Source organism: Mchenga conophoros, linkage group LG3, assembly GCF_057382185.1.
Source record: "Mchenga conophoros isolate Kocher_MC1m ecotype Shallow Benthic linkage group LG3, M_conophoros_male_GT1.1, whole genome shotgun sequence".
Classification (NCBI taxonomy): domain Eukaryota; kingdom Metazoa; phylum Chordata; class Actinopteri; order Cichliformes; family Cichlidae; genus Mchenga; species Mchenga conophoros.
This window is the reverse complement of record NC_140528.1, coordinates 23,041,048-23,053,147: the sequence shown is the minus strand read 5'-3', so window position 1 is coordinate 23,053,147 and position 12,100 is coordinate 23,041,048. Positions and strand designations below refer to the sequence as shown.

Sequence of the window (12,100 nt, the reverse complement as noted above, 5' to 3'; positions counted from 1 at the left end):
ACTATCAATCCCAAGAAGTGCTCCATAGCCAAGAGAGAAGTGGAGTACTTGGGCTTTGTAGTTGGCTCTGGGAAGATAAAGCCGCAGGTTGGAAAGATTGAAGCAATTCAGTCCTTCCCAGTTCCGACAACAAAAAGGAAGGTGAGAGGTTTTCTGGGTCTAGTAGGCTGGTACCGGAAATTCATACCTTCTTTTGCAGAGCGATCCACTGTACTGAATGACCTCACAAAAGGCTCAGCCCCCAACAAAGTGCGTTGGACAGAAGACTGTGAGCAAGCATTCAGAGACCTCAAGGAAGCAGTTTGCACACATCCAGTTCTACACAGTCCAGACTTCAACAAGCCATTCATCTTGCAAACTGATGCTTCAGGAGTTGGCCTTGGTGCTGTCCTTCAGCAAGAGGTGGATGGTGAAAGAAGGCCTGTGGTGTTTCTGAGTCGGAAACTACTCGACAGGAAGACGAGGTATTCGACGGTGGAGAAAGAGTGCTTGGCCATGAAATGGGCTATTGAGGCCTTGAGGTATTATCTTCTGGGACGTCACTTCACTCTGGAGACTGATCATCGTGCCCTCCAGTGGTTGAACCGCATGAGGGATGCAAATGCCCGCATTGCAGGATGGTACTTGTCTTTGCAGCTTTATGACTTTACGGTCCAGTATAGGCCAGGGAAGTCAAATGTGGTTGCTGATTGTTTATCTAGGATGACAGAGGACTGAAGCACTTCGCGCTCAAGAGAGGGAGGAGGAAATGTAAGGAAGAGGACTCCCTTTCTGTATTTTTTTTTTTTTTTTTTGTGCCTGTCCCGTTTGGCTCTTTTGCCATCAGAACTATTGTCTAAAGGCAAAGAAAGATGCCCAACGGATTTACTTTACCAAATTGACCATCCCAGCCTTGCCGTAATGGTCCATTTGATTCACCTTTTATTGTTCATTTTCACTTACTGAATACGGGACAGACTTGACTGTATTTATTTATATTATATGTATAGCACTTTAGAGCACACCTTTCACTTTATTAAAAGCACCTTATCAAGCAATTTATGAGCATTGCACTTTAAGCATGGATTTGCACACAAGAAGTTTAAATATTTATTGACTATTTATTGGGAATTTTAAAATCAGTTGGTGGCCTTATTTCAGATCCTGCACAGCTGCTCCTCATCAAGGAATGTGGTGGTTGTCTGTCAGGAGAGAAGAATGGTGATTGAGATTGTGATTAAGGTTTACCAGTAAGGAAAACTAATGCAAACGTGTGTGTGAAATCTAGGGATAAAAGTGGTGCAAATAAGTGTTTGTAAGTTAATGATTACTCACCTTTCTTGCCTGTGTCCTCTTCAAGGTGTTTGGGCAAATGTTTCCCCTGGGGTCCAGACACCATTTAAAGGTTCCGGGAGAGACCATTGGTAAAGAGAGTGTGGTGAATCTTTTTGTGCTTGGGTTTCTGGGTTTTTATAATATTGGGTTTGGTGTAACATTAAGTGTGAAATATTTATTAATATGTAAATGTGGAAATGTATTTATGTATTTATTTATTCTAATTAATATATTGTATACTGTGGTGGAAGGTTGGGATTTAAGAATTTACCTGAGAGTGGAATAATGGTTAAGTCTGTGACAGCTGAACATATTTAAGGCTGCCAGTTGTCATTAGAGGTGGATTTTTTGTGCTGTGAAGAAGCTCGACAAGTTAATTGTTGTAAGGAGAGCCATATAGCAAATAAATACTTTGTTCCACTACACTTGCCTTGGTCTGTCTCACTGTGTTTCCAGCCGCTAAGGGCCGCCCTGTTACAAGGACAAACAGCAGCACATGTTCTCTAAATGTTTGCAGTCATTTTTAAATGACGCTGATACTACATGAGACATTTTCCACATTTATTGTCTTTGAACAGAGAATAATAAAGCCATCAAACATACACAGGCTTCTGCAAATACAAACTTCTGTGGTGCATTTGATGACCTGCAGAGGAGAACAAGTCGGGCTTTTCAGCCCTAACACAACAAGAACAGCTGTGGAACCATTGGCCATTTGCCATAGTGTAGCTGAGTCAAAACAGCCCAAGTGCTGAGAGGGAAAACATGATGATTTATGTAAAGTCATAACTGGCTGCAGCAGCTGAGCTTTGACCTGTGAGCTGCAGCTTAAGCTTCTTTTATGGTTCAGTGTTTAATGTTTAAACTGTTTATGGCTGCACACACACCCACAGTCAGGTTGTATACATATTGAAATATTATATACAGTGTGGCAGCTGACCTTTGACCTTTGACCTGCGAGCTTCAGACTCATTGCTGGTGTGAGGTGTTTACTATTGAAGCTTGCAGACACACCCACATCCTCTGATTTGTTCTCAGGGTTGTTCAGTGTGTCGGAGTTGGAGCAGAAACCTGCTGCAGGTTAATTATTGATCAAACAATATCACACAAGGTGCAGCAGCTGACCTTTGACCTTTGAGCTTCAGACTCTTTGCTGGTGTGAAGTGTTTAATGTGACTTCAGCCTGCAGACACAGAGGACTGATGAAGCAGAAGATTGTCTCTGTTTCTACACAGACCTGGTCCAGACAGCAGAGCTGCAGAGTGAAGACGTTCATGGGAAGAAGCTGAGTAAGTGCAACGTCCTCTTTGAATCCTGGATCAGGAAGTGAAGCCGGGGAATATTTGGTGTTTCAATAAGGTTTCTGTCTTTGACTCAGTCTGCTGTCACTTTGTTTCAGAGAGAAAAAGAGATTTCAGATTAACTGCATTATATGCTGAGTAACTAAATGCTGCTAGTCTGTGGTGTCACTCCCAGCAGCATCACGTCATTTCTTTACTCTGACCTTTAACATCAGTTAACTTAGCTAGCAGAGCAGCTAGCAGTTAGAGTATGAACTCTGTGTCAGCAGTCAGCTTGGTCCTGGTGGTCACCTGGTTTCATGTTTGCTGATGATCCAGATGTGTCCACATAATTATTTATTTCTGTAAATGTAAAGACTTTACAGATAAACAACAGCAGCCCTCTGGCTGGACTCTAACCTGTGAGTTGCCTGTGACTGAAACCACAAGCTGACATTTTCCTTCTGAAGCAGCTGAATGGATGTTTAAGTTTACCTGCATACATGGTGCAAATAAACCCGCTTTGGATGGTTTGGAGGCGGAGCCCAAAGCAGGACAGGATTCTAATGTGATTGGTCACTTTGATGAGGTGGCTGGAACTCAGGTGGTCGAGCAGGTCACCTGCTAACCAGAAGGTTGGTGGTTTAATGCCAGTCTGCATGGTGTCCTGGTGAATGTTCGACAGGAAACACTTAGACACATGGAAAAAGTGCTTGTGTGAACGTACAAGTTGTGTAAAGCTTGTGTTTGAAAAATAAAGTTTATTTCTTATTATTTATTTTATAATAAAGTTTTTTCCTGTGCAGCAGTGGAAATACTGACAACTATAGCTGGATTATTTATTTGAACTCTTTTAAACCAGAGGCTTCAGACGCAGGTTCTGCAGCCTTTAATGGTAATAGTCAAAGTGTGATCGGTGAATTGTGAGCAGCAGAAAGGAGGAAAGCACTAATGCTGGCACAAGGGGCCACAAGCCAGTGTACTCCAAGTGCCAGCCTGGGTAAATGGGGAGTGTTGCATTAGTAAGGGCCTTCTGAACTAAAGCTTTACCAAATAAAATGAGTGGATCATAATGAATAAGACTGTCATGCTACTGATGGCTGAAAGAAAAGGAAGAGGAGGAAGGAGGCATGTTAGGAGTAGGGATGGGTATCGTTTAGGTTTTATCCGATACCGGTGCCAAACCGGTACTTTTGAAACAGTGCCTGTGCTTAATCGGTGCTCGAATCAGTGATTAAAGAATGGAAAACACAAACTTTGTCCAAAAACCTCTCATGTTTTTATTTTTAGCAGTCTCTTTTTTTCTGCAAAATGATAACCAAGTTAGCCTTTTCTGTTGATACAAGATACCTCCTTTGGTTGGAACCGGTGCTTAAAGAATGGAGAACACAAACTTTGTCCTGAAACCGCTCGTTTTGTTGTTTTTTTTGTAAAAAGATAACAATGTTAGCCTTTTGTGCAGCTATAGGGCATATATGGTATCACTCTATCAAACAAGAAGACAGCAGCATGTAACTACAACGGTGTTTGCTTGTTCACCTTACATTAATGTAATAACGTGGTTAGCCTACTCAACGTAAATTACACACAAACAACATTAAGCTACACACGCAGAGAAGAACGGCTGCTGCTGCCGTCATCATCCTCATCATTTCTGCTCCTCTGGCAGGGCTAGGGGCCAGGACTCTCCTCTTCAGGTTCTTGGGGGATGTTGCTAACTCCGTGTCCGATAACAGGCACCACACCCGCAGTAGTTGTGCTCGGTGTGAGGTCTTGCAGGAAGCTATCAAATACGGTGCATTTCTCGGCTTTAAAAAAAAAACACTATGCGTCGCCGGGTTTTTCGTGGTAAACAGACTGATTCTTATATAGCGCTTTTCTACTCTCCCAGAGTACTCAACATGCCACATTCACCCAATCACACCAGCACTTTATCTGTACTCAGTGCTTTCTAAGTACATTCACACTCCGAATGTGGAGAGCAAGTTGGGGTTAGTATCTTGCCCAAGGATACTTGGCACGAGGAGCCTGGGATCGAACCATCAGCCTTCCGACCAGTAGGTGACCAGCTCTACCTCCTGAGCTACAGCCTCCCTGTTTCACCAGATTCGAGGTGTTACCTCCTTTGCACAGTATCAGCTTAAAGCACTTGTTGCAGGCTGCTGAGTTTGCATCTTTTGCTGTGAAGTACAGCCAGACTTTGACCGCTTAGCCTTGGGCATTTTTAATCTGTCGCTCTGCTCTAAAAGAACATACGTACCGGGGCCCGCCTACTATCCTTGGAAAGGTAAAATGATTGGCTAGAATCCAAAGTGTATGACATCTCAGGAAAAAAAGCACCAAAATGTGCACTGCTTTTCAGTCTGGTTACTACCGTTTATGTCAGACCCGGTGCCATAATGACATCAGATACCGGTGCCCATCCGCAGTTAGGAGGCAATGGTAGAGAAGGAAAGACAGGAGATGGTAAATGGCCTGCATTTGTATAGCGCTTTTCTAGTCCATAGGACCCCAAAGCGCTTTACACTACATTCAGTCATCCACCCATTCACACACTGGCGATAGCAAGCTACATTGTAGCCACAGCTGCCCTGGGGCGCACTGACAGAGGCGAGGCTGCCGGACACAGGCGCCACCGGGCCCTCTGACCACCACCAGTAGGCAAACACGGGGTTAGTATCTTGCCCAAGGATATTTGGCATGCAGCCAGGATGCAGCCTGGGATCGAACCACCGACCTTCTGATTAGTGGCTGACCTGCTCTGCCACCTGAGCTACAGCCACCCAGAGTGGAGGTGATGTATCTAAATGCATCTGAACAAAGCAGAAGTGCACACCAAACTCAACGGATAGTCAAATGTAGAATCACAGAACAGAACTGCAGGCTGAGTTTGGATGTTTGTCTTTCACACCTCTCTGTGTCTCACACACACAGTGACGTCAGACACAGTCACACTCACTGTTCCATCTGCTTTGTGCACAAATTCATTACTTTCTTCCTTCAATGATCTACATACTACGTGCTGCCCAGTGAATACTTTGCAATGTATTCCATCCCCTTTCAAGGCAGAATTACCCAGTTTATTCCCCATTACAAGACAACAATCAGTCACACTCACACAGACCACGTCTGGCCCGCACTCGCTCACACGTGCGTTTACCCACCAATGAGAGCTCTATCCTCCTTACATATTGGTGGATAAACCAAACACTCAACGCCCTCAGCGGCAGAGGAAAAACCTCCTTTCGGTGGAGCAACCATCCTTAACCCTCCTTAAAAACTGGCGAAGAAACCAGACCTCCTTAGAATAATTAAAAAACTGGTGGGGAAACCAGACCTCCTTAAAAAAAATAAAGAAAAACCGGTGGAGAAACCAGGTAGCTTCTAAAACACCATCTGTTTTAGAAAACAAAACAGATGGTGAATTCTTTAGAGAATTTTCTAGAAATCTTTTTCTTTCAAAACAGAATTCAGAATATTGATCTTTGACATGGAAGCTGTTTCTACAGGATCCTGATGGACACTCAAAGCTTTCATAAAATGTTCTCATTAGTTGTTTGCAGCAGAATATCACCTGATGTGAACCAAAACAACAAAAGTGCTCTGCACATGTGTGTGAGACTACAGATTCTAGAATCAGAACTGCTGATTTCATTACTCTGAACTTTTAAAGGCAGGTTTTGTATCTGAGAGCAGGGACACTTGCTGTGTTCAGTGTGACTCGTCTCTGCAGAAGGTCAGGGCTCTGATAGTTGCAGTTAGCGGGTGACTTACTGGGCAGGTGGATCCTGAGTGTCTGTTGGAGTCAGGGTTCATTATGGTCCTGGTTGCTACTGGAAATAAAGAAACAAAAGGAGTGTGTGTTGTTCAGGAAGTACAGACTGTAGCTCAGCAGGTAGAATTACTAACTGGAAGGTTGGAGGTTTGATCCCTGGCTGCTCCAGTCTGCACGCCACGGTATCCTTGGGCAAGATGTGGAACCCCGACTTGCTCTCCGATGCATCCATCATAGTGTCATTGTTAGAAAAAGAAGTGCTTGTGTGAATGAAGCACGCTGTATAAAATGCTGTGACTGCTCATATTGAAAAGCAGCTCATAAGAACTGGTTCATTTTCCAGATAATTCCACTATTAAGACAACAGACATTTGGGAGGCTTTCTCTGAGAGTAACACTGAAAGTCTTGCTGCTCCTCCACAAAATGAACTTCAGATTAAAGACACAGCTCAGCTAAACACAACTCAAACTAATCTACACTATTTTTCTTTATTACGCAGCGTTTTTATAACTATTTCCAGATGTTTCTAAAGATGAAAACAGAATTAAACTCCAGCCTGATCCGTTTCTGAGGTTCCTGACTCTGACCGTCCCTCAAACGCCTCTCTGGGCGTTTCCTTCCGTCACTTTTACTTTCGCTTTCGTGAATGTTGTGGCGCAGTTGATCGTCTTATTAAATTCAGTTCTTTGCATTCTTTTGGCGGCGAAGAAAAACTGGGCTCAAAGTGGTCAAACTCAAAAAATGATCTTTATTTTACATTCCCGGGAACGGAGAACTGTTAGGCGCTATCATGCACCCACAGCTCTGAAAAAAAATCACAAGCTGCATGTGTATATATATTTCTGCTACGTCACATATAGTTTCGATCAAAACAACTCCTTACATAGTAGCAGTTGATGACAATGACAGCTGCAGAGTTTGTGTCTGATGTATTAAGTATGAAACACTGTTGGGCTAAAATCTGGTCAGAATGAATCCAGGTGCAGGTGTGTCAGTTTAGGACCACTGGACTAACATCCAAGTGCTCACAATATAAAGTGTATTCTGTAGTAACATCCTGGTGTTGCAGCAACAGTCCCACATGGAAACGTCAACACTCAAACTCAAAATCTCTTTTTGTCAACAATAAAATGACAGCAGACCAATTTGAACAAAGTTGGTAAAAAGCTTCAGAAATTAGTAAAATATTAAAAAGTGTCTTGATGCTCAATCATCCAGTAAATCCCCAAAAAGTTGATTCTGTTCATCTGGATGTTTTCAGCAGCATGGATCAGTGTGAGGACAGAGAGGAGGGAGTCCCTCCCTCTAAAAGCACTCTGTGTGGGGAACATGAGAGCCAGACCAAAGCTCAGAGGTGAGATGACCATCTCTAACTGTCCATGACTCTTCTCCATGTCACAGCTCAGCACTCACATCACTGCTCCATCATTATTCACACTCATACCTCTGTGTGTGTTGTTTTAAAGCCCAGAGCTGTGGGGCGTACCAGGCTCAGCTGGACATAACCCTGAAACTAATCCAGAGCCTGGACCTGAACCCAGCTGTGTTTCCTTAAAGAGCAACAGGTCGAAGGGTGTTGGTGTAAACTTTAACAAAAGACTGTTATGTGACAAAGAGTAAGTACATTATTTTTATGAGATTGTTCATCATGTCTTTAATTTAATATTTCCAGTTTTTCCTTCCTGTCTCATGAAGCTGTGACATTTATTGTTTTTCTTTTAGGATCAATAAGAGGCCAGAATCTCCTGGACCTGAACCCAGCTGTGTTTCCTTAAAGAGCAACAGGTCGAAGGTTTTTGATATAAACTTTAAAGGCTGTTCTTCTGCTGCTGAGAGGTAATGTGTGTCTAGATGTTGTTCCTGACTCTGTATTTCTGAATAAATCCTCATGTTTAATATCAGCTCAGCTCTTTTTCACACATTTCTATGTTGGTATGTGAAGCGGTGTGTGTTGGAGTGTTTCCACAAACACAGCAGTCAGAGTGGAAAGAGTGGATGTTGTAGGAGGTGTTTGTGTAGTGAAGAGGCTGAGTGTCTGTAGGACTCCAGCTGCTCCAGCAGGTGTCTCCTTTGTGCTTTGCTTCAAACACAGTGTAGGGAGGAGCTTCCACTCAGGTGTTTCAGGTGTTGCTGGATGGAGGAGGACAAATAGTTTTTCCCTTCAGTGACACTTCAGCAGCTCAATGTTCTGGGAGATGTTTGTCTTTATGAAGGTTTATGGATTCTTGTTCTTACTTTCGTGAAACTGAGCAACACATTTTCCATCTAACATTTAAAGTAAATTTCCAGGTGAATAAAAGATCTGCAGCTGCAGCCTCTGTGATGTTTCACAGTCTGAAAGTAACAAATTCAACCAGAGTTCAAACAAAGGCTTAATATACGTGTGTGTTTGATATAATGTCAACAAGTACAAATAGGTGTTCTTACAGGTCTTAATCACAGAGCTCTGATAAGTCTGGTGACTTTCACACTCAGCAATTTTGCTGCCTTTTATTTTATATTGGCCTTTTTAAAGCCCTTCAAAGTCTCCCACATTCATACAGAGCTTTTAACACCAAACTCCTTTACAGTCCTTCTCCTCTCACACACGATCACACGACTGATTTGTCTGCAGCAGCTGTGTTACTGCTAGTATTTTATTATGTGTGTAATCTCCTCATATTGTTCCTGTGGTTTAGTTTGACGTCCTTCTGCAAACTCAGCTGCTCTGTTGCTGATACACGTCTCCATGAATATGATTGATCAGATGCTGCCAACACCATGTGTTTCATGTGAGCGCTCAGCTGAAACCCTGGGTTGACTTATCGAGTTAATAACAAGCTTCACGTGACTGTGAATGCTAAAGTGAATCCAGATAAAGGAACGAGACCCTGCTAATGTTGGACTCACTTCTTAGTGTAGATCCCAGGAGGAAGTTCAACATAGCCATTCTTTGTGCTAGCTCGACCAAACCTGAGAGCACAGTGCAGGATAATGATCATCATCTGTCTCTGTCAAGGACATTTAAAATCCACAAATAACAAACATAATTATATTTGATCATTAAAAATGATGATTAAACAAAGTGTCAAACATACTTAAGTAGAAGGACTGATGTTTGTGTTAAAATACCCTCTTAAAGCTGAAATACTGATTCAGCTTCTTTACTCAAGTAAAGGTAAAAGAGTCCAGGCTCTGAAATGTACTCACAGTATTAAAGTAAAAACGCCATTTTTGAAGGAAATTTCTGCCAGTTTTTGTGCAAAGTTCCCTGAATTTCTACCTCCAACATTAATATGAGAAAATTATCTGAACTTTTATTCTAATGAATTTAATCAGCTTGAACATTTTGTAGCACAAAAGTAGAAAAAACCCAAAGGGAATCAAAAATAGCTCTGTTTGCTGTTGCCTGCATTGTAGATGGGCGGCTTTGCCTCAACACCTAAACAGGAAAATGAGTTTAGTCAAGTATTAAAGTGGGATTGAAGAGGTCAGGAAACCAGAGATCAGGTGTTGTGGTGCAGCATTAAGATAAGATGGGGCCTGATTATTTAAGACCTTGTATGTGAGGAGCAGCCAATGAAGGGAAGCCAAAACAGGAGAAATCTGCTCTCTTTCTAGTCCCTGTCAGGACTCTTGCTGCAGCATTTTGGATCAGCTGAAGGCTTTTCAGTGAGTTTTTAGGACATCCTGATAATAATGAATTACAGTCGTCCAGTCTGGAAGTAATAAATGCATGAACTAGTTTTTCAGCGTCACTCTTTTTAGCATTTTTTAACAACAAGCTTCTGTCTATTAGGGCTCTTGTCTCGCCGACTGCTGCCTCAGATCCGAGTCTTTCTCCTGTGTGCTCAGCTGTCTTAGAGCAGTTTGATCCTGTTTCCCTTAATGACTTGACTGCGGTAGTTTGTAATCAAAGATCATCACACTGCCCCTCTGATTGTCTCCCCCCAACTACTCTTTCAAGGATTGTCAGGTTGGAGATTGGCCTATAATTAGCTAAGACAGCTGGGTCTAGGGATGCTTTTTAAGTAAAGGTTTAACTACAGCCAGCTAGGGATGGGTACCGTTTAGATTTGAAAACCTGCTAAATCAGAATCAGTTGCTGATGACGGCTTTTTTCTTTTCCATCAATCACGTATAATCTTAACTCAAAGTGAACATAGACTTGATTGAAGTAACTCAGATCAGCCAATTCAAAATGCTAATTCAATCAACTCTGAGTTCATGGCTAGACTCAGTTTGTTGGCCCTGCACCTTAAAACTATTTCCTGTTTGTCTCTCGTGTTTTTTGGATATTGTTTTCACATCTTATGTCACGGCTAGCGGGGCGAGCCATGTTGAATTTAATAAAGGACCCAAGATGCCAACACTGCTGTGAAGTGAGTGAGCTTTATTGAAACGGTGAAGTGCAGTGGAGATGGCCTGTGCAGAAGCTAAGATAACCTCTACTGAAAAAACTAAAAAACTAACCTGAAACCTTAAACGGAGACACGGGGAGACAACACAGACGAACCAGCAACAAGCAGGAGAAAACAAAGGGCTCATATACACAAAAGAGCCATCAGGGAATGAGAAAAGGGAGACACAGCAGGATTCATTGGACATAACCAGACAAGGGGAAGCAAAAGTAGACACACTAACATAGGACATGGCACTGTCAAAATAAAACAGGAAGTGAACACAGAGACACAATACTAACACAGTACAGAGGGAACACAGAAACCAAAACCTCAGAACTAGAAAACCTTAATCAGAATGAAATTGTAACAAAAGACAATAACAATCAAAACAAAACCACTGAGTCCACAGACTCGGGACATACATCGGCTCAAACTGTGGTCATAAATATTTTGTACTTGTAAATCAGACTGTGTAGTTGTGAACTGAGTTTTGTAACATTGTAAAACAAAATATCTGGAAAGTTCATGTTTTTGCGTTCATTGATTTGTGTGTGTAAAAATGTAAAAATGTAATAAATGTAAGAAACATTAGAACTACTTTTGCTGACACAAAGTTTGGCGAGTTGTCACTTTAAACCAGTCACTGATATAAAGAGAGCACCTTGTTCCAGGGCATCTGAGCATGGAGGGAAAGCTTTATGCAGGAGATGGTAAGAGCTGTTGGGACTAAAGAAACTGAGCAGAAAACTACAGACATCTGGAAACTGAGTTGTTCATTCTCAGTGGGATCAGCAGGACTAGCAAAGCTCCACCATGACAGTCATCTGATTGACTGAACCCATCCAAACATCACTTCATGGACCTTTAGCTTGTGTCTGTGTGTGGACAGACATAACATGAGCTAATTATACATTACTCCTCCACAGAGTGGACCAGCAGAGAGCAGAGGTTTCCACTGGTCAGTCTGCACAGCAGCATCAAACACACCTGGACTCTGTGGTTATGGTTTGTAGTACTACGTTTACATTTGTTCTTTTCAGTCACCTCTATGCTGCACTTTGTGGACCAGAGGATTGTCAGTGTGTCCAACATAAATCAGAGTTTGGGCTCCATGATTTCAGTCAGATTGGGGTGACTGTAGCTCAGGAGGGGAGCAGGTCAGCTACTAGTCAGAAGGTTTGTGAATCAAACCCTGGCTGGCAAATGTACTGGGTAACGTACTAAACCCAAGCTGCCCTCTGATGCATCCATCAGAGTGTGAAAGAAAGTATTTAAGCATAGAACAATGTGCTTGGTTGAATGAGGCATGTTGTATAAAATGCTTTGTGTGCACAGAGTATCAAAGAGA

At 42.4% G+C, this 12,100-nt stretch overlaps 1 protein-coding gene across 1 annotated transcript in view; it reads left to right on the top strand.

Moving 5' to 3' along the window:
• The window catches only part of LOC146577727 (protein NLRC3-like), a 620,451-nt gene that overhangs the window by 415,921 nt on the left and 192,430 nt on the right, over positions 1 to 12,100 (top strand). The window lies entirely within an intron of this gene.